Source organism: Macaca fascicularis, chromosome 8 (assembly GCF_037993035.2).
Source record: "Macaca fascicularis isolate 582-1 chromosome 8, T2T-MFA8v1.1".
NCBI lineage: Eukaryota > Metazoa > Chordata > Mammalia > Primates > Cercopithecidae > Macaca > Macaca fascicularis.
Window position 1 is genome coordinate 94,542,756 of NC_088382.1, and position 26,515 is coordinate 94,569,270.

The 26,515-nt window shown below is 36.0% G+C and overlaps 1 protein-coding gene, 1 non-coding gene and 1 pseudogene across 19 annotated transcripts in view; 2 read left to right on the forward strand and 1 right to left on the reverse strand.

Moving 5' to 3' along the window:
* The window catches only part of RALYL (RALY RNA binding protein like), a 736,337-nt gene that overhangs the window by 491,684 nt on the left and 218,138 nt on the right, over positions 1-26,515 (forward strand). The gene's annotated exons all lie outside the window — the stretch shown is intronic.
* Positions 4,667-4,773, reverse strand: LOC123575454 (U6 spliceosomal RNA). Its single transcript, XR_006700728.1, has one exon. It is a non-coding gene; the product is annotated as a U6 spliceosomal RNA (small nuclear RNA).
* LOC102141377 (26S proteasome regulatory subunit 7-like) lies at positions 16,873-18,129 on the forward strand (annotated as a pseudogene).

Genomic DNA, 26,515 nt, shown 5'->3' on the forward strand with positions numbered 1-26,515 from the left:
GTTGCCCAGGCTGGAGTGCAGTGGCGCGATCTCGGCTCACTGCAAGCTCCGCCTTCCAGGTTCACGCCATTCTCCTGCCTCAGCCTCCCGAGTAGCCGGGACTACAGGCTCCCACCGCCATGCCTGGCTAATCTTTTTGTATTTTTAGTAGATACGGGGTTTCACCGTGTTAGCCAGAATGGTCTCCGTCTCCTGACGTCGTGATCCGCCCGGCTTGGCCTCCCAAATTGCTGGGTTTATAGACAAGAGCCACTGTGCCTGGCCCACATTATTATTAATATAGAGAGAGACTATAAGTTATTACTATTTTTGCCCTCTTTGATATACCATAGGGTAAGATATATCAGTCAAAATCACCCACTCCTCTGATAAATCAATTTCATTCTGCTATTTCATTCTCTTCCATTTTTGCTGTATAAATTTTGGATAACGAATCTTTATTGTTGATTATACAGTATGTGTAGTACTGTCTTAATAACTAGGCTTTCAAATCAAATGTACTTTTATTATTGTAACAATATCTTCATTCTTCTTCCTTGAATTTAATCCATGTTTACTTTCTAGATTCTCTGATTTTGATATAGTCATGGCTTTAATTTATGGCAATAGTTTTTTGACATAGTTTTCATTACATACATTTTTTAATAAACAAAAGGAAGATCCACCTAAGTCCATGTCATTTATTTCTTCTTTTTGCCTCTTTTCTTCCCAGATAAACTGGCCTGGCAGTGTAGAAGGAATTCTGCAAAACCCCTTTTTCACATTTCTTTGAGCTGGAACCAGCTCTACTTAGTCATAGTCACATTTTTGTTACTGTTTTTTCTTTTTCTTTTTTTTTTTTTTCCTTGTGGTCCCATACTTCTTATAGTTGTCGAGATTTAAGGTATCTTTTCTCATAATATTTAAAGACCTCCAAATTTAGTTCTCACAGAAAAATAGTCAATACATAAAACAGTTCGAAAGCTATGAAACCCACAATTCAACATGTGACCTTTTTTCTAGCTCCCTTAATATTCATTCAATTTATTTGCCTCTTAAATATGCTCATGTCTCAATCTTTAAAATATTTCAGTGGATTCTCACTGCTCTCCGTATAATGCTCAAACTCTTTCACCCGGCTTATGGGCTTCATGGAAGGAATGTGCTTTCATTTCCTACCTTGCTTCTGAAAACTTCACTTCTTACACTCTATGACACATTCACACTAATATATGCTTTAGGTCCTTGATCAGTTTATAGATCTTATTTGGATCTGTATTTGAACAACATATAAAGAAAAATATTTTGAGGACAATCAAGGTAATTTAACTAATGATTTTATGAAATTAAGACATAATTTTAATGTTTTTAGATATGATAGTATTTTGATTTTGTTTAAACAAAGAAATACTATTTACATACATATGATGAGAGGCTTATGATAATGTCTGAGATTTGGTTCAAAATAATATGAGGTTGGAAAGTACATGAAACAAGGCTGTCTGAGCTCATAATTGTTTAAACTGGATGTTGAACACATGGTAATCATTATACCAATCTCTTGACTTTTGTATATGTTTGAAACTTTTCAAAATAAAAACTTTTTGGATCAAATTATGGAAATGTATTTTAATATAGTTTCAGATAATATATAGTCATCCACAATTAATCTATTACTACATATTTATATAAAATCGTGTATAAAATGCATATATAATTTTTATTTCCTTTTTGGATTTTGAACTTTTAAGTTCAGGGATACATGTGCAGGATATGCAAGTTTGTTACCTAGTTAAACGTGTGCCATGGTGATTAGCTGCACAGATCATTCCATCACCTACAGATTAAGCACAGCATCCACTAGCTATTCTTACTGATGTTCTCCCTCCTCTCACCCTCCAACAGGCTCCAGTGTGGGTTGTTCTCCTCCCTGTGTCCATGTGTTTTCATTGTACAGCTCCCACTAATAAGTGAGAATATGTGGTGTTTAGTTTTCTATTCCTGCATTAGTTTGCCAAGGATAATGGCTTCCAGCTCCATCCATGTACCTGCAATGGACATGATCTTGTTCTTTTTTATGGCTGCGTAGTATTCCATGGTATATATGTACTATATTTTCTTTATCCAATCTATCATTGGTGGGCATTTGGGTTGATTCCATGACTTTGCTGTTGTGAAAAGTGCTGCAATTAACATACGTGCACATGTATCTTTATAATAGAATGATTTATATTCCTTTATTTATATAACCAGTAATGAGATTGCTGGATGGAATGGTATTTCTGCCTCTAGGTCTTTGAGGAATCACCACACTGTCTTCCACAGTGGCTGAACTAATTTACACTCCCACCAACAAAAATGTTCCTTTTTCTTCACAACCTCACCGACATCTGTTGTTTTTTGGCTTTTTGATAATAGCCATTCTGACTACTGTGTGATGGTATTTCATTGTGGCTTTATTTGCATTTCTCTAATGATCAGTGATGTTGAGCTTTTTTTCATGTTTGTTGGCTGCATTTATGTCTTCTTTTGAGAAGTGTCAGTTCATGTCCTTTGCCCACTTTTTAATGGAGTTGTTTTTTTAATTGTAAAATTGTTTACATTCCTTGTAGACACGGGATATTAGACCTTTGTCCGATGGGTAGATTGCAAAATGTTCTTCCATTCTCCAGGCTGTCCATTCACTCTGATGATAGTTTCCTTTGCTGTGCAGAAGCTCTTTAGTTTAATTAGCTCCCATTTTTCAATTTTTGCTTTCGTTGCAATTGCTTTTGGCATCTTCATCATGAAATCTTTGATGTGCCTATGTCCTGAATGTTATTGCCTAGGTTTTCTTCTAGGATTTTTTGTTTGGGGTTTTACATTTATGTCTTTCATCCATCCTGAATTGATTTTTGTGTGTGGTGTAAGGAAGGGGTCCAGTTTCAATCTTCTGCATATGGCTAACCAGTTATCTCAGCACCATTTATTAAATAGGGAATCCTTTTCCTATTGCTTGCTTTGGTCAGGTTTGTCGAAGATCAGATGGTTGTAAGTGTGTGGATTTATTTCTGGGTTCTCTATTTTGTTCCATTGATCTTTGTGTCTTTGTGCCAGCACCATGCTGCTTTGGTTACTCTAGCACCGTAGCATAGTTTGAAGTCAGGTAGCATGTGTGTGATACCTCCAGCACCTTTTTTTTTTTTTTTTTTTTTGCTTTGGATTGCCTTGACTGTTCAGGTTCTTTTTTGGTTCTATATGAATTTTAAAATAGTTTTTTTTCTAGTTCTGTGAAGAATGTCAGTGGTAGTTTAATGAGAATAGCATTGAATCTATAAATTCCCTTGGACAGTATGGCTATTTTCATGATATTGATTCTTCCTATCCATGAGCATGGAATGTGTTTCCATTTGTTTGTGTGATCTCTGATGTCTTTTAGCAGTGGTTTTGTGGTTCTCCTTGTAAAGATCTTTCACTTCCCTGCTTAGCTGTATTCCTAGGTATTTTATTCTTTTTGTGGCAATTGTGAATGGGAGTTCATTCCTGATAAGGCTCTTGGCTTGACTGTTGTTGGTGTATCTGAATGCTAGTGATTTCTGAATATTGATTTTGTATATGAGAGTTTGCTGAAGTTGCTTATCAACTTAAGAAGCTTTTAGGGTGAGATGATGGAGTTTTCTAGATATAGGATCATGTCATCTACAAACAGGGGTGGTTTGACTTCCTCTCCTTCTACTTGAATGCCTTTACTTCTTTCTTTTGCCTGATTCTCCTGGCCAGAACTTCCAATACTATCTTGAATAGAAGTGGTGAAAGAGGGCATCCTTGTCTTATGCCAGTTTTCAAGGGGAATGCTTCCAGCTTTTGCCTGTTCAGTATGATATTGGTTGTGGGTCTGTCATATATGACTCTTATGATTTTGAGGTATGTTCCTTCAATACCTAGTTTACTGAGAGTTTTTAACATGAAGGGGTGTTGAATTTTATTGAAGTCTTTTTTTGGCATCTATTGAGATAATCATGTTGTTTTTGTCTTTAGTCCTGTTTATGTGATGAAGGACATTTATTTATTTGTGTATGTTGAACCAACCTTGCATCCTGGGCATGAAGTCTCTTTGATCGTGGTGGATAAGCCTTTTGATGTGTGGCTGGATTTGGCTTGCCAGTATTTTGTGGAGGATTTTTGCATTGATCTTCATCAGGAATATTAGCCCGAAGTTTTCTTTTTTTGTTGTATCTCTACCAGGTTTTTTTTTTTTTTAATCAGGATGATTTTGGCCTCACAGAATGAGTTAGGGAGGAGTCCCTCCTTTTCAATTTTTTGGAATAATTTCAGTAGTAATGGTACCAGCTCTTCTTTGTACCTCTAGTAGTATTTATCTGGTCCTGGGCTGTTTTTTGTTTGTAGCTTCTTATTACTGCCTCAATTTCAGAACTCATTATTGGTCTAATCAGGGATTCAGTTTCTTCCTGCTTCAGTCTTGGGAGGGAGTATGTGTCCAGGAATTTATCTGTTTCTTCTAGATTTTCTAGTTTATGTGCATAGAGGTGTTTATAGTATTCTCTAATGGTTGTTTGTATTTCTGTGGCATCAGTGGTGATATCCCCTTATCATTTCTGATTGTGTATATTTGAATCTTCTCTTTTCTCTTCTTTATTAGCTAGCTAGAAGTCTATTTTATTATTGTTCTTCAAAATCCAACTCCTGGAGAAATACAGAACACTTCACAAATTTGCATGTAATCCTTGTGCAGGGGCCATGCTAATCATCTCTGTATCATTTCAGTTTTAGTATATGTGCTGCCGAAGCAAGCACAAACACAAGTCTTGACTAAGGCATCTAAACTATTTTTCATCTCTCTTATATCATCAAATAAAAGATCATACTAAAAAATGTGTCAACAACAAGAAAAAAGACAATACTAGACCACTTGTTATTTTATCTACTGTTTTCTGGATATATATTGGTCTTATCACATAGAGAACTAACAATCACCCTAATGGTTCAGGTATTGATATACTTTTAGATCTGTATATGTTTTGTCAGTAAAACAAAGATAACAGATCTTTGATTCTGCCAACCAAGGTTGGCTCTATTCTTGCATGAAGAGTCAGCTTTAATGTATGTATCTAACCACCATAACGTATTTTTACATTGCTCTGAAATACTAGCCTGTTTTGCTTGTTATTGGCTTCATGACCTGAGTCTCTTACTTCTGAGACCATAGTGAAGATGCACTATTGAAAAAGGGCCTTCATATTTATTCATGTGAACAAAATATGCATATGAAAATGAGCACGCATGTGCACACACACATATACAGGCACACACATGTATACAGGCACACACAAGGATAAATATTTAACAATGAACCAGGCTCTGCACTAGAATCTGCAGGTATAAAACTTCTCTGATTGGCTAGTTATGCTGCAGTACAGTGAATATAAGAAAATCAAGATAAAGGCTTGCTTCTTTATCAGTTTTCAAAATGATAAGTTGGTACTTAAATATCAGTTAAAGTAGACTGCTGAAGGATTTTTCCTGTTATTGTGAACTCATGTTTTTAAAAATTAATCTCTTCAGTCCATTACAATTTTTTTCCCTGAATAATCCCAACTTTGATCAATGACAACCACTTCAGATTGGCTCCAGAGAACTTTAGACTTGACCTCGGTCATCACTGATAACTTCCTTGTTTCCGGTATGATAGAATGTAACCAATATCTCTTATACCATTCCTGATCTACACTGAGAACCAGTCAGCCCAACAAGTAACTTAGTGGGAGCTGGTGTTTAGGGAATCAATCTGAAAACTTGCCTGGAGTTATATAACCTAGGGAGGATGGCAGTGCTTTTCTGATAATGAGCAAGAAAATGGACATTCCACATAGGCTGAGGAGTGCATGGTGGTCTGCAGGAAAATCATGCCATAGAGACAACAGCCTTTTAAAATTCTTTTTCATTACTATTTTTAATCCTCTAAGGCATCTGTTTATAGGCTGTTTCCTCCATGACTTAACTCCTTTGATGATGAAGAAGTGTGTGATAATGGCAGGCAATCGTTTTATAAATTACCACTTCATTTCATGGCGTTCTGTGTCTGTCAAGGTATATGATCAGGAAATGCTTACTGAATAGTCACTATGCTAGTTTAAGGGATTCAAACAGGATTAAAACCTTATTTCACATTGTCCTTCAGCTTATTTCAATAGAGTAATGAATGCTATTGTTGGAGCCCAGAGCAAGAAAGTAATAAATTCTGCCTGAGTGAAAAAGAGAAATAGTCATGGAGTGAGTTTTGGTAAAGGTCTTAAAGGAATAAAACTTTGGTGTGTGTGTATGTATGTAACAGGGGGTGGGGACTTGGGGCATTATTTAAAACAGAACACCTGTAATAAAGACAAAGACTCAGTGATTTAAAAGTGGAAAGGTAGTAGTAGATCCAGGTGGTTAGAGTATAGAATGTGTGGGAGTTCCAGCATTATGCTGAGAAGACACTTTGAGTCAGTTTGTTGGGGTAGCAAGGTCACTTACAAAGTTATTATCTAAACTTGGGTAATTACAGTTGGCATTAGAGAGGCATGTATTACTGAGACACTGTACAAATAGACCAGTCATTCTGGTGAGTGGATGTGAGGAAGGATTTAAAGATGACAACATAATTTTGCTTATGATGACTATTATTAGAGCTTGGTCAATAATGGAGTGAGACCAAAGTAGGGTAGTTAGAGCTCAGAAATAACCTGATAAGACAGAGAAGGATATTACAGGATTTTTTTTAAAAAATTACAGAACATAAAAAGTAGACAATCAAGAATCCGAAAAATTTACTGGTAAATGTCAGATAATTTACAGGAGAGCTATTGAGGTTAAGTGTTCAACAACATATCCATCCATCCATCCATCCATCCATCCATTCATTCATAATCATTTACTCAATGATTATCAAGGCCTATTATATTCATGTGTCTTTCAAGATACACATAGAAAAATAAAACTTGGTCCCACCCTTTGAAATGATGTAATACAGTAATAGATAACTAAGATTCACAGCCACAACTTTCAGCCTAGTGTTGATTTTGTCAGATCACCACTGAACAGTCCATCTCACTGGGTATACTTTGACTCTGTATGTTAAACCAAAGTAATTAGGTATTCATCCCTTTCACTAAATGTTGACACTAGTTGATCATGAATAGTCTCTGGGCTTGGGCAGGGCCATTTGGGCATTACCATTTTGGAACACCCATGTGCTTCTGAGCATTTTTAAAATTTCAACTTTTATTTTAGATAGAGGGGGTACCTGTGCAGGTTTGTTACATGGGTATATTGCATCCAGGTTGTGAGCATAGTCCCCAATAGTTAGTTTTTCAGCCCACAATGTTTTCCCTCTCTCCCCACTCTAGTAGTCCACAGTGTCTGTTGTTCCCATCTTTATGTCCATGTGTGCTCAGTGTTTAACTCCCATTTATAAGTGAGAGCATGTGATATTTGGTTTTCTGTTCCTGCATTAATTTGCTTAAGATTGTGGAGCTGAGCATGCTTTTGATCAAGTCTGTCCACAGCAAATGTCAAGGATTCAAAACACCCTATCATATAAGATGGCCATTCACTTTTAAATGTCAAGGATTCAAAACACCCTATCATATAAGATGGCTATTCACTTTTTACAGTCCAGACCTCAAGTAAATGGTGTACTTCCATTACTAATGGAGAAGGTGTGTCCAACTCCTGCCCTAGATTCATACCATAGCTTTGTAAATGAAAAATTCTCTAAAATTATCTACTTATTAAAGTAAGCATAACTTATTTTCAATCAAACACCAAGTATTTTGCTATTTGATGCAACCTCTTTGTAAATAGAGCAGTTTGCAAACTAGAAGTGCTAATTTCCACTGATTCCTAGTCTTTTCAGTCTCTCTTTATATTCATCTTTCTTAATTTAGTCTCAAAACACCCCCAAGGGGATTGGTGCTGATTCTTGCTTATTTGACATCAAAATTCTTGAGAGCTTGTTCCTCTGAAGCAGGGTTTTTTTGTTTTGTTTTGTTTTGTTTTGTTTTCTTCATTTTAAAGCATCTTCTCTGACTATTTCATGCTGGGAAAAAACAAAAACAAAAACAAAAAAACACTAATAATAACCGCCCACCTCTTGTACTAATTTCCCACTGATAATGGGATCCTGGTCATGGACACTCTGCCTAGCATCACTTTTAATATTTTTCCCCTAAAATTACACATGAAGGACTTCAAAGCTCTTTTGTTGTTTTTTATACTTTTCCCACTTGAGGAGTTACACAACTCTTTCTGCTGCACATTCAACTCATATTGAACACAATGCTTGTATGCAAATTAGCAATTTCTGTTGACTATCCCTTGAGAAAGAGAAATGTCAGACATCTGATCTCCCTCAAAGTAATGATTATAAAAATTATGTAAAAAATGTCACAATGTCTTATACCAATGTATTATGTAATTCTTCACATGGTTATAAAGAAATATCCAAGGCTGGGTAATTTATAAAGTAAAAGAGGTTTAATGGAGTCACATTTCCACATAGCTGGGAAGGCCTCATAATCATGGTGGAAGGTGAAGGAGGAGCAAAGGTATGTTTTACATGGCAGCAGGCAAGAGTGTGTGTGCAGGGGAACTGCCCTTTATAAAACCACCAGATCTCATGAGGGTTAATCACTATCATGAGAACAGCATGGCAAAGCCCACCCCCATGGTTCAATTACCTCCCACTGGGTCCCTCTTAAGACACATGGGGATTATGGGAGCTATAATTCAAGATGAGATTTGGGTGAGAACACAGCCAAATCATATCATTCTGCCCCTGGCCCCTATCAAATCTCATATCCTCACGTTTCAAATCCAATCATGCCTTCCTAACAGTCCCCCAAAGTCTTAACTCATTTCATCATTAACTCAAAGTCCCACATTTCAAAATTTCATTTGGGATAAGGCTAGTTCCTTCTGTTTATGAGCCTGTAAAATCAAAAGCAAGTTAGTTACTTCCTATATACAATGGGGATACCTGCATTGGGTAAATACATGTCCAAATGGGAGAAATTGGCCAAAACAAAGGGTCTATAGACCCTATGTCAGTCCGAAATCCAGCGGGGCAGTCAAATCTTGAAGCTTCAAAATGATCTCCTTTGACACCATGTCTCACATCCAGGTCATGCTGATGCAAGAGGTGGGCTCCCACAGTCTTGGCCAGCTCTGTCCCTGTGGCTTTGCGGGATATAGCCCTCCCTCCTGGCTGCTGTAATGGGCAGGCATTGAGTGTGTGTGTCTTTTCCACATACACAGTGCAAGCTGTTGGTGGATCTACCATTCTGGGGTCTGAATGATGGTGGCCCTCTTCTTGCAGCTCCACTAAGCAGTGTCCCAGTGGGGACTGTGTTGGGAGGGGAGCTCTAACCCCACATTTCCCCTTCCACACTGCCCTGTCAGAGGTTCTCAATGAGGGCCCCACCCCTGCAGCAAAATTCTGCCTGAACATCCAGGCGTTTCCATACAGCCTCTGAAATCTAGGCAGAGGCTCCCAAACTTCAATTCATTACTTCTGTGCACTCACAGGCTCAACACCACATGAAAGCTGCCAAGGCTTGGGGCTCCCATGCTCTGAAGCCCTGGCCTGAGCTGTACCTTGGCACAGTTTAGTCAAGACTGGAGCAGCCAGGACACAGTACACCAAGTACCTAGGCTACACACAGCAGTAGAGGCCTGAGTCCAGCCCACAAAGCAATATTTTCCTTCTAGGCCTCTGGGCCTGTGATGGGAGGGGCTGCTGAGAAGGTCTTTGACGTGCCCTGGAGACATTTTCCCCATTGTCTTGGCAATTAACATTTACTCCATATTACTTATGCAAATTTCTGCAGCCAGCTTGATTTTCTCCTCAGAATATGGGTTTTTCTTTTCTATTGCATTGTCAGGCTGTAAATTTTCCAAACTTTTATGCTCTACTTCCCTTTTAAACTTAAGTTCCAGTTCCAAACCATGTCTTTGTGAAAGAATAAAACTGAATGCTTTAAAGAGCACCCAAGTCACATCTCTAATGCTTTTTGGTTTAGACATTTCTTCCACCAGATACCCTAAATCATCTCTCTCAAATTCAAAGTTTCACAGATCTCTAGGGCAGGGTCAAATGCTACCAGTCTCATTGCTAAAGCATAACAGGAGTCACTTTTACTCCATTTCTCTACAAGTTCCTCATCTCCATCAGAGTCCACCTCAGCCTGGACTTTATTGTCTATATCATTATCAGCATTTTGGTCACAGCCATTCAGCAATTCTCTAGGAAGTTTCAAACTTTCCCACATCTTGTCTTATGAGCCCTTCAAGTTTTTAGGAAGTTCCAAACATTTCCACATTTTCCTGTCTTCTTCTGAGTCCTCCAACTGTTCCAACCTCTGCCTGTTACCGAGTTCCAAAGTCACTTCCACATTTTTGGGTATCTTTACAGCAGCACCCCACTACTTAGTACCAATTTACTGTATTAGTCCATTTTCATATTGCTATGAAGAAATACCCAAGAGTGGGTAACTTATAAAGAAAAAGAGGTTTAATGGACTCACAGTTCCACATGGCTGGGGAGGTCTTACAATCATGGCAGAAGGCAAAGGAGGAGCAAGGGCACATCTTACATGGCAGGCAAGAGAGCATGTACAGGGGAACTGCCCTTTATAAACCCTTCAGATCTCATGAGACTTCTTCACTATCATGAGAACAACACAGGAAAACCTGCCCCCATGATGCAGTTACCTCCCACCAGGTCCCTCCCATGACAAAGTGGGGATTGTGGGAGCTACAGTTCAAGAGGAGATTTGGGTGAGGACACAACCAAACCATATCAACCAAAAAGTTCCAGTTTTTGTAAATATGTTCATGTAATTGCACTAGTCAAATCTGCAGAGAATCTACACTGTCTTCCACAAAGGCTGAATTAATTTACACTCTTACCAGCAGTGTATAAGTGTTCCTTTTTCTCCACAACCTTGCCAGCATTTGTTATTTTTTGACTTTTTCATAGTAGTTATTCTGACTGGTGTTAGATGGTATCTCATTGTGATTTTGATTTGCATGATCAGTGATGTTAAGCTTTTTGTCATATGCTTGGTGGCCACATGTATGTCTTCTTTTGAAAAGTGTCTGTTCAGTTATTTTCCTACTTTTTAATGGGGTTGTTCGTTTTATTGTAAATGTGTTTAGTTCCTTTAGATGCTGAATATTAGACCTTTGTCAGATGGGTAAACTGCAAAAATTTTCTCCCATTCTTTAGGTTGTCTGTTTATTCTGTTGATAGTCTCTTTTGCTATGCTGAAGCTCTTCAGTTTAATGAAATCTCATTTTTTCAATTTTTGCTTTTGTTACAATTGCTTTTGGTGTCTTTGTCAAGAAATTTTTGCTTATACCTATATCTTAAATGGTATTGCCTAGGTTGTCTTCTAGGATTTTTATAGGTTTCAGTTTTACATTTTACATTTAAAATCCACCTTGAGTTGATTTTTGTATATGTTGTAAGGAAGGGGTCCAGTTTCAATCTTCTGCATATAGCTAGCCTATTATCCCAGCACAATGTATTGAATGGGGAATATTTTCCCCATTGCTTGCTTTTGTTGGGTTTGTCAAAGATCAGATAATTGTAGGTGTACAGTCTTATTTCTGGGTTTTCTATTCTGTTTCATTGGTCTGTGTGTCTGTTCTTACACCAGTACCTTGCTGCTTTGGTTAGTCTAGCCCTGTAGTATAGTTTGAAGTTGGGTAGTGTGATGCCTCCAGTTTTGTTTCTTTTGTTTAGGATTGCCTTGACAATTTGGGTTCCCTTTCAGTTTCATAAGAATTTTAAAATAATTTTTTCTAATTCTGTGAAGAATGGCAATGGTAGTTTAATGTGAATTGCACTGAATCTACAAATTGCTCTTTTCATGAAATTGATACTTCTTATCCATGAATATGGAATTTTTAAAATTTGTGTGATCTCTGATTTCTTTGAGCAGTGGTTTGTAGTTCACTTTGTAGAGATCTTTCACCTTCCTAATTAGCTGTAGTCCTAAGTATTTTATCTTTTTGTGACAATTGTGAATGGGCATTCGTTTCTTATTTGGCTCTTGGCTTGACTGTTGTTGGTGTATAAGAATGCTAGTAATTTTTTCACATTGATTTTGTATCCTGAGGCTTTGCTGAAGTTGCTTATTAGCTTAAGAAGCTTTTGGGCTGAGACAATGGGGTTTTCTAGGTATAGGATCATGTCATCTGCCAACAGGGATAGTTTGACTTCCTCTCTATTTGAATGCATTTATTTCTTTCTCTTGCCTGATTGCCCTGGCTGGAACTTCCAATACTATATTGAATAGAAGTAGTGAGAGAGGGCATCCTTGTCTGGTGCTAGTTTTCAAGGGGAATGCTTCCAGCTTTTGCCCATTTAGTATGATATTGGCTGTGTGTGACTGCCCTATCTTTCAACATTACTCTAAATGCAGCATTCTTTTATAGTTCTCTCTGGCTCTTCCTACTTCTTCCAAAGGCCAAGTTGTATACTCTGGATGATTACACAGTACTTTAAAAGTATTCAAAGGTAATTCTTTTTATCATTATCTCATCAAGGCTGTATAATCCAGGTGGACAGGACCATTTGTCTTTTATTCTTAGCATATTTTTAGCATATGGAGAATAGTCAATAAAATTTGATTAACAAAATTTCCTCTGTTAAGCTCTTAGTGTAGTCAATGCTGGCTTACTAGGTTATTACGCATGAAATCCAAGATTACAGAACATTTAGAAGAAGATACATTTCTTCTTAAATTTTTGAAAGCAAATTGTATACAAAGTAAGCATAGTTTGAGTTAAAGTTGTTTCTTAGATTTATTCTTACTATGTTTATTTAAAATTTGATTATAAGAAGATATATGCCAGTAGTGCAGATGTGAAAAAAAAAAGAAGACATAAAATGTACTGCATCTACTGTTAAGTAGCTCTGAGTTCTTAAAAATGTAATTACGTTTGTAACTTGTTAAATTGAAGGTTTTTAAACCATAAAACCCATAACAAATAAGATTTATCGTATTTCCAATTCCATGATGTTTGAGAAATACATTTTATTCTGAAAGCTTAGCAAATAAATATTTAAGTTGAATATAAACTTGAATTTTTCACTAAACTTTTAAAATATGCTTATTAAATGTTTTTATTCCTTAAATTACAGTGTAACTTTGGATGACTTAGGTGGTTTTTGAGATTATTTGAAGAATCTCTTTTTTCAAAAATATGTATTAAAGTATAACCAGTCCACCAATTCTATTACTTTTCTACTGATGTTTTTAAGAAATTTGACTTAATAGAGGCTTACAAATGCCTCTTTAAATAGGAGATAGGAGAACTGAATGGAATAGAACTAATTCCCCAAATATTAGTTTAAAATTTACTTCAAAAAGATAAAAATTAGCTTATGCTTGAGGAATATTTTCAAAACTGAATTACAAAATGAAATTTTAGGAGTTGATTTTTGACTTAGTAACCAATATTTGATGATTTTCATGCTCATACAAATATTATCAAATTCAAACATCTCTTTTTCTCTGAAAGGTCAACTTTGTTTCTCTGTGGAATTCCTCACTGTTTTGTGTGTTTGGTCACATAAAAAACTTTGTCTTTTTGAGTTCCCCCTTTTCTGTAGATATTCTCCTTGTCTTTTCACCACAGTTCATAGATGTTAGATTGTCTTCTCCACCATGTGTATTATTCAGGTGATGGGTACTCTAAAAGCCCTGACTTTACCCGTATACAATCTATGCATGTGACAAAATTACACATGTACTCCATAGATTTGTACAAATAAAAAGGAAAAATATTATTGGTCACAAACAAAAAGAGCACATGAGTTGGTGAATCTAACTAAAAAGAGAACTGTGAGGCAATTGATGTGTTAATTAATGTGGCAATCATTTCACAATGCATGTGTATATCAAAGCATTACATTGTATATCTTGAATATATCCAACTGCTATTTGTCAAGTATACCTCAATAAGGCTGGAAAAAGGGGGAAAAATAATAAATAAATGAAATGATAGTGATAAGCAATAATATTTTATAAATGTCCTTACTTGAAAGAATATTTTCCCTTTGGGTTTTTTCTGATCCAAGTAATTGCAATTGCAAAAACCAGGAATCACTAATGTAGAGATATGGATAGCAAATTTGGGTTGCTTATACTATGACTATATTAGAAATGCAGCTTATTCCCTTCTCCATGTGGTCCCTGAGATTTTGCAGATGTCCATACAGCAGAAATAGGTCTTAGTGTGTGGCTTGTATGCAAATATACAAAACTTGGTTGTAGGCATAACCCCTTTTTTCCTACAGATAGTTTGAGAATGTTGCAATTAAAACCATGTCCTAACATTCCCAGTGTGCTCCCAAATCCCATGTCCCAGTTAGCATTTTGTTATGTGAACAAACTGAGTTCACAATGAGTCCATGAGATAACTGAATCTGTCTCTAGAATTTTAGTGTGATCGTGCTTAATAGCAAATGACCATTTAAGGTCCCCACCCAATCCTAAAACAGCCTTTTGGGTTTCAAGAAGCTGTATTATAGCTGGTTATGTCATCATTAAGCCTCAACTAAATGATTATTAAGGCCCTTCTGTGCTCAGAGTTATGGGGAAACATAGAAATGAAGGCAAAAGTTATAATCCTTTCAAAAGATTTTTTATTGCTTGGGCTTGATTACATATTAAAGGAATTTTTTTTTTTTTTTTTTTTTTTTTTTGAGACGGAGTCTCACTTTGTCACCCAGGCTGGAGTGCAGTGGCCTGATCTCAGCTCACTGCAACCTCTGTCTCCTGGGTTCAAGCAATTCTTCTGCTCAGCTTCTCAATTAGCTGGGACTACAGGTGCATGCCACCATTCCTGGCTAATTTTTGTATTTTTAGTACGGATGGGGTTTCACCATGTTGGCCAGGCTAGTCTTGAACTCCTGACCTCATGATCCACCCTCTTGAGCCTCCCAAAGTGCTGGGATTACAGGTGTGAGTCACCCTGCCCATAATGCAGTCTCGTACTTTAAAGGAAGAAATAAAGAATTAAAGGAATGAAGAAGCAAAAAGATTTTATCTTTTTTTTTCTCTAGTTGTCAATGTCCCAGATAAAATAAAATTTGATATTGATTTGTCTTTTATTAAATAAACTAATAAAAAGTTAAAATTATTATGTTTGTAAAATGTATTTTGAATAACATGGTCCAGTTATTTTCATATAGCACTAAGTATAGATTGAAGATTATATAAACAGTTAAACCTGGTCGTTGTACTACTTATAACCTTAAAAGGAAATAAAAGAAAGTATAAGTGGGAATAGGCATAGATTGCCTACTAAGAAATGATATGTTATAATATCAAGAATAAATAATTTGCCTATTTCTTAATTATCTCAACAAAATGTGTTTTTTAGAGATTTTTTGAATCAGAAAAGTGTACCTATAACATTCTATCTAACAATTTAAACTGGTGATAAAAATGGAAATAGAAAAGAATAAAGATTGCTTCTGAACAGAAAATGCTTAAAACCAGCAGTACTGATATTTTGTGCAATAAAAGAAAATAAAAGATGCAATTACGTCAGCTGCTTTCTCAGGTAAAGCTGTTTTTAAAGAAAACTTCTTAAAGTGATGGCTAACTGAACTCCCACATGAAATGACTTTTTTATGACATTTTCAATGTACCTTCAATTCATATACTTCTAGCCTAAATTATTAGCCTAGGCTACTTTCCCTTTACTCACCTTAGATAGCATTTTTCAAGAAATAAACTTATGTACAGCACAAGTGGAAAATAAAACCACTTTCTATTTCTTCATTTATAGGAGGTTGAACTTCTCTGGAGTGCTAGAGCTATAGATTTTTCTGGATGTGTGCTTCAGAGTGAATTCAAGCGATATTACTTTTCTCTTAAGTTACCAACCAACTGAAAAAAAAAATCATTAGTTCTAAATTTCAAATTCCACTGATATCATAAGTTATACAAAAGCACTTTGCTATTCACACATTTTTTTTAACATTGTCTATATGGGAATGGACAACTCTTGATTACTATAGTTAAATTGTGAGTTTTATGAATTACTTCCTATACAAATGACCTCCTCTGCCCTGCAAGTGTAGTTTTGTTGTTTTGTTTTTGTTTTGTTTTTGTTTTTGAGATGGAGTCTCACTTTGTCACCCAAGCTGGAGTGCAGTGGTAAGATCTCAGCTCACTGCAACTTCCACACCCTGGGTTCAAGTGATTCTCCTGCCTCAGCCTCCTGAGTAACTGAGATTACAGGCATGCACCACCACACCCAGATAATTTTTTCATATTTTTAGTAGAGCCAGGGTTTCACCATGTTGGCCACGCTGGTTTCAAACTCCAGACCTAATATGATCCACCCACCTTGGCCTCCCAAAGTACTAGGATTACAGGCGTGAGCCACTGCACCCAGCCAAATGTAGCATTTTAAAATATGAACAAGCACATGATAAAGAATTTATAAGGAGGCTGCAAAAGGTCAGAAAAATTGTACAAACCTATTTCAACATGGAGTTTTCTTGAGTCTCTTTATTACTTTCACATTTCCTGCAGAAAGCTAAAAGTTCACTAGCAACAGTGCATAAAAGAAATAATAGTAAGGCAGTGTAATCACTAAGGAGCTGAATCACTGGCATCTCTTAAAACGCTGGATTACCTCTGTGCTGATCAGTGGAAAATCAAAAAGGATGAGAAGGATGACAAACACTTTTGAGCTCTGAATGAAGAGGATACTGCCTTGCTGAAAAATCATGGTCAGAGCACTTATTCTAGGAAGATTAAGCAGGTTGAGAATGACATTCAACAACTCCTTAAGAAAATTATCTCAGTAGTATTAAAGAGTCTGACACTAGCCTGGCCACCACCAGCACTCTGGGCTTTGGCTGCAAATAAGCAAATGCTCCAGGGTGAACAATGTTTACAGGTTGCAAGGTGTAGAAAGACAGTAAATGCTGATTCTGAGAACTCAAAATACATTGTCAGTGTGTAGCAGATTGCTAAGTTTGTGGTGGACCTCAGGGATCTACTGACATTGAAGCAGGGATGAAATTTGATGTGAATTAAAATCATATTCCATGCTTTCTAAGATTGACCCAACAATTACCATGATGCCAGTGGAGTAAAAACCTGATGTCATATACAGCGATGTAGGTGGCTGTAGGGAACAGATTGAGAAATTGTAAGTAGTTGAAACCCCACTACTTCATCCAGAGAGATTTGTTAACCTTGGCATGGAGCCCCCCAAGAGTGTGCTCTTTGGTCCACTAGGTACAGGCAAGACACTCTGTGCTCAGGTGGTTGCTAAATGGGACTTATGCTTGCTTCATCGAGTTATTGGATATGAACTTTTACAGAACTATACCTGCAAAGGGGCTGGAATGGTTCATAAGCTCTTCCCAATGGCCAGAACAAGAAACACCTGCCTTATCTTCTTTGATGAAACTGATGCTATTGGAAGAACTCAGTTTGATGATGGTGCTGGAGGTGACAATGAAGTACAGACAAAAAATGTGAGAACTAATTCATCAGTTGGATGGCTTTGATCATCAAGGCAATATTAAGTGCTGATGGCCACTAACAGACCTGATACTTTGGATTCGGCACTGATGAAGCCGGGGAAATTGGATAGAAAGATTGAATTTAGCTTACCTGATCTAGAGGGTCAGACTCACATCTTTAAGATTCATACTTGCTCAATGGATGTTGAAAGATACCAGATTTGCATGGTTAGCACAACTACATCCAAACAGCACTGGGGCTGAGATTAGAAGCTTTTGTATAGAAGCTGGGTTTTGTTGTTTTGTTGTTTGTTTTTGTTTGTTTTTGTTTTTGAGACTGAGTCTCACTCTGTCTCCCAGGCTGGTGTGCAGTGGCATGATCCCAGCTCACTGCAACCTCTGCCTCCTGGGTTCAAGCGATTTTCCTGCCATAGCCTCCTGAGTAGCTGGGATTATGGGCATGTGCCACCACACCCAGCTAGTTTTGTATATTTAGTAGAGACGGGGTTTCACTGGGTTAGACAGGCTGATCTCAAACTCCTGACCTCAGGTGATCTGCCCACTTCAGCCTCCCAAAGTGCTGGGATTACAGGTGTGAGCCACCATGCCTGGCCGAAGCTGGTATGTTTTTGACCAGAGTATGGTTAAAAATTGCTACTGAGGATTGCTTGGAAGACATAAATAAGATCATTAACTATTATGCCAAATTCAGCACTACTCACTGCTAACATGACACAATGGAGCCCTGAAGGCTTTCAAATGAAAACACATCTTTTCATTGGAATCCAAACCTTTTATAGAGTTGTTAATAACCACTTCACAAAAAAGGCTTCAACATTATAAAATAATAATAATAGTATTTGTCATTTACTGAATATGTGATACTTGTGCCAAGTTAATGTGCTGGCCATTTATATTTATTTGATAAATATTTATTGAGTACCCACTATGAATTAGGATAAGGAAGATGATCACTGCCTTCAAGGAGCATATAATCACATATAAAGAGACATGCCCAAGGCAATGATAAGGAGACTCGATGGAAATTATGAAAGCACAGACTAGCCTGAGGTAAAGCTTTCTGGAAAAGTTTATGATTGAGCTCCATATTAAAGAAATTAGAAGATTTGCATTTGAAGATGAAGAGAAATGACATCCTAAGCAAAGAAGTTGTGTGGATAAAAGCATTGATGAGAAAACACTATCTGTGTTCAAGGAACTACAAAGAAGTTAGTATTTGAAAGGTCAGAACCGACAAGACCTGAGGCTGGAAAGGTATTCAGAGTTAAAATCATGTAAGAATTGGCATGACATTTTAAGGTACTCAAACTTTTTCCTATAGGTGAGAAAAGTCAATCAGGACTTTGAAATGCCATACATGTAAGGTATACATACCTTACATACATGTCAGGGTACAGTTTATATTTCTGAGGCTGTATTAGTTCAGGCTGCCCTGTCAAATTGTCATAGATTGGAAAGTTTAAGCAACAGCAATTTATTTTTTGCACAGTTTAGGAGGTAGAGAAGTCAGTCATCAAGGGACTGTCAAAGCAGGTTTTACCTGAGGCCTCCTCTTGGCTGGTAGGCAGTCGCCATCTTGCTGTGTGCTCACGTGACTTCTTTGTTGGGGCAAAGAGAGAGCAAGCTCTCTGGTGTCTTTCCTTATGACGGCACTAATCCTTTTATCAGGATTCTACCCTCATGACCTCATCTATCTCTCATTACCTCCCAAAGGCCCCATTTCCAAATACAGTCATATTGGAGGCTAGAGTTTTGACATGTGAATGCATTGAGACACAAACATTGAGTCCATAACAGGGGAGAAGGAAAGAAACAAAAGAGCAGCTGTGAGGTGAAATCAGTGGGTTTGAGTGGTCAATTGATTGACTGATTGTAGCTCAGAGAGAAGATACAATCTACTTTTTTCTCTACCCATTATAACCCATCAACTCTATACCACCAGGTGAGGCTACTGCACTAGTCTTCATCCTGGTTCCCTTCCTGCTCTTTACCCAACCCCCACCATCGTCTCCACTACCCGCCTTCATTCCACCATCCTCCTCAGCACTATTCAGCTCCTTTCTAGTACCTGATTCTCTCCCAATTCAGGACATTTGCACATTCTAGTGGAGAAAATAGGTAAGTGTACAAATAAATGCAACTCAGTATGCTAAGTACTACTGAATGACAGAAGTTGCTAATGGTACTATAGTCAGTTCTGTTATAAATATGACATATGTGTTCCTGAAAAAGTATCACACCATGTAGCATTATACAATTAAAAAAACACAGGGATAATGGTAAAATGGGCTGGAGTCGAACATTCAAAAATGTTGTGACTGCCATATTTTTAAAAATAAGAACCTAATGAAAATGGTAATGTTTGTGTGTGTGTGAATAGTTAAGAAACACATAAATGATACAATAATGTGAGTATTTTTACCATAAAATCTGGTTTGCTTTTGGAAGTGGATATTAAAAGAGTTGCAGCTTGCAAATTATTAGGAAGTAGGAGGATGGTGAGCTGAAATCAGAGGAAAGGTTGTATTAGGTGCAGATAGGTGTGGCTTATAAAACACCCAGTGAATGGAGAGAGCTGGTGCATGTTTGTGGTATGTGTGGATTAGGGTACATTTTGTGTATCCCCACGTAGCTTGGACACAGCTGGTGCAGTTTTTTGCATTCCCCTCATGTTTCTCATGGAGGAAATCATGCATAAGCAACCTTAATTTTTTTCTTTATATCAATTTCTTTAGAACATATTTACGTTTTCAAAACAAGCATTATAGCAGAACTGACAATAATTGTGCCTTGAACAGTTGGAAAAAGCATCACAAAACTGGCAAAGTAAACTGAGCCTTCTAACAAGAAAAGCTATGTATCAGCAGAAAAGAGGAAAGAGAACCAGGCCAAGGAAGCAACATGCATAGAGGGGATCAAATGTGAAAGAGAACATCATGTTTGGCAAACTGCCAGCATGTTATTTTGCTATATTAATACATCATATTGTTTGTTTGTTTTGAGACTGGGTCCAGCTCTGTCGCCCAGGCTGGAGTGCAATGGTGCAATCTCATCTCACTGCAACCTCTGCCTACTGGGTTCAAGCAATTATCCTGCCTCAGCCTCCTGAGTGGTTGGGATTACAGGGGCACACCACCATGCCCATCTAATTTTTGTATTTGTAGTAAAGACCTGGTTTCACCATGTTGGCCAGGCTAGTCTCAAACTCCTGACCTCAAATGATCCTCCCATCTCGGCCTCCCAAAGTGCTGTGGTGGTTATAGGCATGAACCACCACACTCAGCCATTACATCATAATGTTTTTAAAAGTTATTTCAAACTTTTATTATTTTCATCATCATAAATGTTATAAATCACTTCCTTTTCCAACATTTGATTCTTTATTTCTCATTTCCTCCAATGATGGGAAAAATAATTTGCCTTCATTTGATGTGTAAAATCTTCATTTTATATATGTGCCTTTATTTTTGTGTAATCCACCTAATAATATGGTAACATTGTAAAAATTTCAAATACTTTGATCGAACTGAATTAACTTTGCCTTGACGTTAAATATTACAAATAGTCTTTCCATGTTAGAAAATAAATATCTTTCACATACTTTGAAATGACAAAAATGGCAACTTCATGAATTCTAATCCAGGGGTAATCATGTTTTCATATTTTTGTGTTCTGATATATTACAAACTTGATGGCTTAATGTTAATTAGAATTTTTAATTCAGCCAAAGAAATATTGTTCCTTGAGGTTTAATTTAACCTATTCTATTTCAAATTAACAAAATATAAAAGGTATTCTTATATTACATGGATTCATTAAATCAATTAATCGCTTATTAAATTCCTACCATATGGATAAAATGATCTTAGGGTCTATAAGTCTATTTCATTTCGATTCACATCTTATAATTTCCAATGTTCCCTCTTGTTGAGTATTGGTATATCTGTACCCAGAACACTCTTGATAGAAGCACATTGAATGGGAAAAAATACCCGAGTGAAAACAACACTATTATTTCACTCAGCTGATTAGGTTAATTGATTTCCTGATAGACATAGGCCTTACTCCACATGGATGATCAAATTTATTATAGTTTCTGATCCTTTGAGGACACTGAAATCTAAGTTTTCTAGTAACTTACTGCTTTATATAGACAAGTATCTTGGTTAACTCAGTTACTTGAAACACAGAAAATTAATAATTAAAAAAATGTGTTGCATAATTGGCAAAAATCACTGAACTATTCAAACTACTTGTAGTACATTGAATTTTTTAGGGTTCTATGAAGTACTCTACAGAAGTTTTATAAAAACTTACTCTCTGCAAAAATTCTATAATTTTTTTTGTTTGGGGTATTCATTCACTTTTTCACTACATCTTGAAGACAGTTGTGTCATTGAAATTGCTAAGATAGTTAATGTAATGACTGTTACAATGTAAACTCTGTTAGGTAAATCCTTTGATTCTTATTTTTATTTCTCATGATCTCATCTACCTTTTTGCTCAGTTCATTTTTTTGGAACTTTACAGATGAAAATAATATGAGTAAGATAATATATTCATAATCAGTTAATACTACTCTTTTGGGGGATAAATAAAAGAATTTAAATGGACAAATGGACATTCAAAGTATTTCATTTATTTAATTCCTCCCCCAACTGCCATTGATGAACTAAGCTACTTCTCTATCCCTCATAGTTTTTTTCTTTAACTTCAGAATGCATATTTGTAATATGAAACAATTCTAGATAAGTCTTGCCTTTCTGTGTTAAATAATATGTAATATTCATCAGTATAGAATTTATTTGGAAGAGGCCTTGGAATTCCATAATCTAGAATGTTAGGTGACAAAATAACAAGATACAAATAAATGCAAATATGTATCTAATAAGATGATTTCAAAATATACTACAATGTTCTAGTACTTGAAACAGCATGATGCTGGCATAAAAACATATATAGATCAAAGGAACAAAAGAGAGAACCCAGAAATACAACCACACATATTTGGTCAATTAAAGTGTGCCAGGAACACACAATGGGGAAAGGATAATCACTTCAGTAAGTGTTACTGGGAAAACTGGACATCTTAATACAGCAGAAGAAAAAAACTTGATTTTTGTCTTACCCTGTACACAAAAATCAAGTCAAAATTGATTAAAGATTTAAACATAAGACCTGAAACTAAAAATACTAGAAACACACTTAGGGAAAAAGCTTTTTTTACATTAATCTGGGCAATGATTTTTTTTTTTTTTAACTATAACCCCAAAAGCACAGGCAACAAGAGTAAAAGTAGAAAAATAGGGTTGCATCAAACTAAGAAGCTTCTTCACAGCAAAGGAAACAATCATGGAGTGAAGAGGCAACCTATGAAATGGGAAAAGATATTTGCAAACAATACATCCAAAAATGGGTTAATATCTAAAATACATAAGAAACTCAATAGCGAACAACAAATAAATCTGATTAAGAAATGGCCAAAGGGATGTCAAAAGACATTTCTCAAGAGAAGACATACAAAGGGCCAACAGGTATATGAAAAAACTTTTCAACATCGCTAATGATCAGGGAAATGCAAATCCAAACCGCAATAAGATATTAACTCATACACTATTAGACTGACTCATACACATTAGACTGTTATCAAAAAGACAAAAGATAGCAAGTGTCATCAAGTGTAGAGAAAAAAGCCCTTTTACACTGTTGTTGTGAATATAAATTGGTACAGCCATGATGGAACAGTATTGAGGTTCCTCAAAAAATTAAATCTAGAACTGCTACATCCTCCAGCAATTACGCTACTTGTATATTGAAAGGAAATGAAATCAGTATGTGGAAATATCATCACTCCTATGTTCCTTGTAGCATTATTCATAATATCCAAGATATGAAATCAACCTAAGTTTCCATCAGCAAATGAATGGATAAAGAAAATGTGGCACATATAAATTCAGTGGAATATTATTTAGTCTAACCACATGGAAGTATTTAGAGGACATCATGCTAAATTAAATAAGCCAGTCACAGAAAGACAAATACTACATGATTTCATTTACCTGAGGAATCTAAAAAAGTCAAACCCATAAAAGCAGATAATAGGATGGTAGTTGGCAGGGGCTGAGGAATGGGAGAAATGGGAAGATGTTGGTCAAAGAGTATAAAGTTGCAGTTTTGCAGGATGAATAAGTCTGGGAGACTTAACCTACAGAACGGTGGCTATAGATAGCGCTGCGAGAGTAGACCTTAAATGATCTTATCATTAAATGGTCTTATCACACAAAAATGGTGATGGACATGTTAAGTGGCTTCATTATGGTAATCATTTCTTAATTTATATGTACATCAAAACATATACAATTATAAATTGTAAATATATACAATTTTTATCTGTTAATTATATTTCAATAAAGATAGAAACATTTAAAAACAAAAAAAGATTTAAAAAGAAATTTATAATGTAAAAGAACTATTGCTTTTAGTAAAATTATCTGTTTCTCAAATGCAAATAATATACAAATAGAAATCCGTCTTTAAACACATGGACACGTATGTTCATTGCGGCACTATTCACAATAGCAAAGACTTGGAATCAACCCAAATGTCCATCAGTGACAGACTGGATTAAGAAAATGTGGCACATATACACCATGGAATACTATGCAGCCATAAAAAAGGATGAGTTTGTGTCCTTTGTAGGGACATGGATGCAGCTGGAAACCATCATTCTCAGCAAACTATTGAAAGAACAGAAAACCAAACACCGCATGTTCTCACTCATAGGTGAGAACTGAACAATGAGATCACTTGGACTCAGGAAGGGGAACATCACACACCGGGGCCTATTATGGGGAGGGGAGAGGGAAGAGGGGGGAGGGATTGCATTGGGAGTTATACCGGATGTAAAGGACGAGTTTATGGGTGCAGAACACCAACATGGCACAAGTATACATATGTAACAAACCTGCACGTTATGCACATGTACCCTAAAACTTAAAGTATAATAATAATAATATAATAAAATCATAAATGACACTCAACTACATAATTTATAATAAAGTTAATAATTCAGAGCAAAAAAAAAAAGAAATCCGTCTTTAAGTCTTATAGCCAAATATTAAATATTTTAAATCAGAAAATTGAAGAAAAGAAAGTGGATGATGAATTCTAAAGCTGGATTATGAGGACCCAGATTTTGGAGATATCAGTGATATCATTCATTAATTTACATTTTAAAATAAATTTATCAGTGAAGCAAAGTTATAGAAATGTAATTGTATAGGTGGAAAATGACATAACTACTTTCAAATGGTGGAATTGCTAATATTTTTTATCTTTGTAAGACTGATTTTTGAGATTAAAAGAAAAAGAAAAGAAATCTAGCATCTCCAAGCATTTTATAGTAATAACATTTTCCAGGCAAGTCAAAGCACTGTTTGGAGAATTTCCACATGGCTGGCATTTATTAAACCTAAAAGTTAAAATTACTTTCTTCAGTTTTATTAGACTACAAACATTTTCTATTGTTTGTCAGGATCACTTTATATGGGATCTAGAAATGATAAATGGGCTGTGATGAACTCTCCTGAAGGAAAGCCAAAGGGACTTTGGTTTCTGTCATATATAAAATATGGCATTCTGGTTTACAAGGAGGTTGTTTTGTCCACAGATCACTCTTGAGATAGAATCTGGGGCATTCTGGCCATCTCTGGCTATTTGCAAGTATAGATTATATTTCAGTTCTCTAAATGTTTTTTTTTTTTTCATCATTAAGTAGTTGAAATGACAGTGAATTGAGAAAGATTCAAAAACAAAGAGTAAGACTTACAAATCATTATCTGATTATATTCCTAAGGAGGTAAGCACAGCCCCATTTAATTCAAGAAAGAGCAAATGGGCACCTTCTAAACCACACACACTGGGTTTTCCTTCCCCCTCCCCTCATATCTTGAATAGAAGTGGTGAGGCCTATAGAAGATGGATTCCTGGAGTGCTAGGAAAGCAATAGGAGAGAGTGAGTCTCCTGGAGGAAAGGCAGGAAAGGGATATTCCAGGTAGATAGAAAGCACATGCAAAAGAAGTGATACTAAAATCATTGGAGCGAAAAAATATAGTCCAACTTCCTCATGTGCATAGATACAAAAATCCTAAACAAGAGCAAAATGTTAGCAAATCAAATGTAGTGATTCATAAAAAGTATAAAACATCATGATCACACTGGGTTTATTCTAGAAATGCAGATATGGTAAAACATTTAAAAATATACCAAAATATTTCACAATAAATGAGAAAAAATATACATCAGTAGATATATTTGACCAAATTCAATATCCAATCATGATTTAAAAAAAAAAAAACCCTTTGGAAAATTAGAATAGAAGGGATGTCTTTCATGTAACAAGTTTCTGAAAATAGAAAAACATGCACATGAGTAAAATCATGCTTAGCAATGAATTATTGAAACTTTATGCCTTGAAATGAAGAGTGAGAAAAAGATGCGCATTCTCATCACTTATATTTAGTATTACACTGGATGTCATAGCCACTGAAGACAGAAATAAAAACCATGCCTATTTATAGATAACTTGATTGAATATACAGAAAAATCAAAAACAATATGGACTGCTCAGTTAGTTAAGCAATTCCAGAAGGTCAATACACAAAGTCATTTTTCGTTCCATGTACCAGCAATAGCAATCAAACATAGAATATGAAATTTTAAAGGGGTATCACTTAGAATAACTTTTACAAATCTAATGTTTCAGCATAAATCTAATGGAATGTGTGTAAGACCACTATCGTGAAACCTGCAAAACCTGTTCATGGATTTGAAGACCTAAAATATAATTTCTCACAAATTAATCTACAGATTTAATGAAATATCCATTTCAACATATATCTGGTATGAATCCTTCTGCTGCAGGAACTGAAAAGCTGAAAATGCAAAGTATGTAGCCTTATTTTGCATGTGTA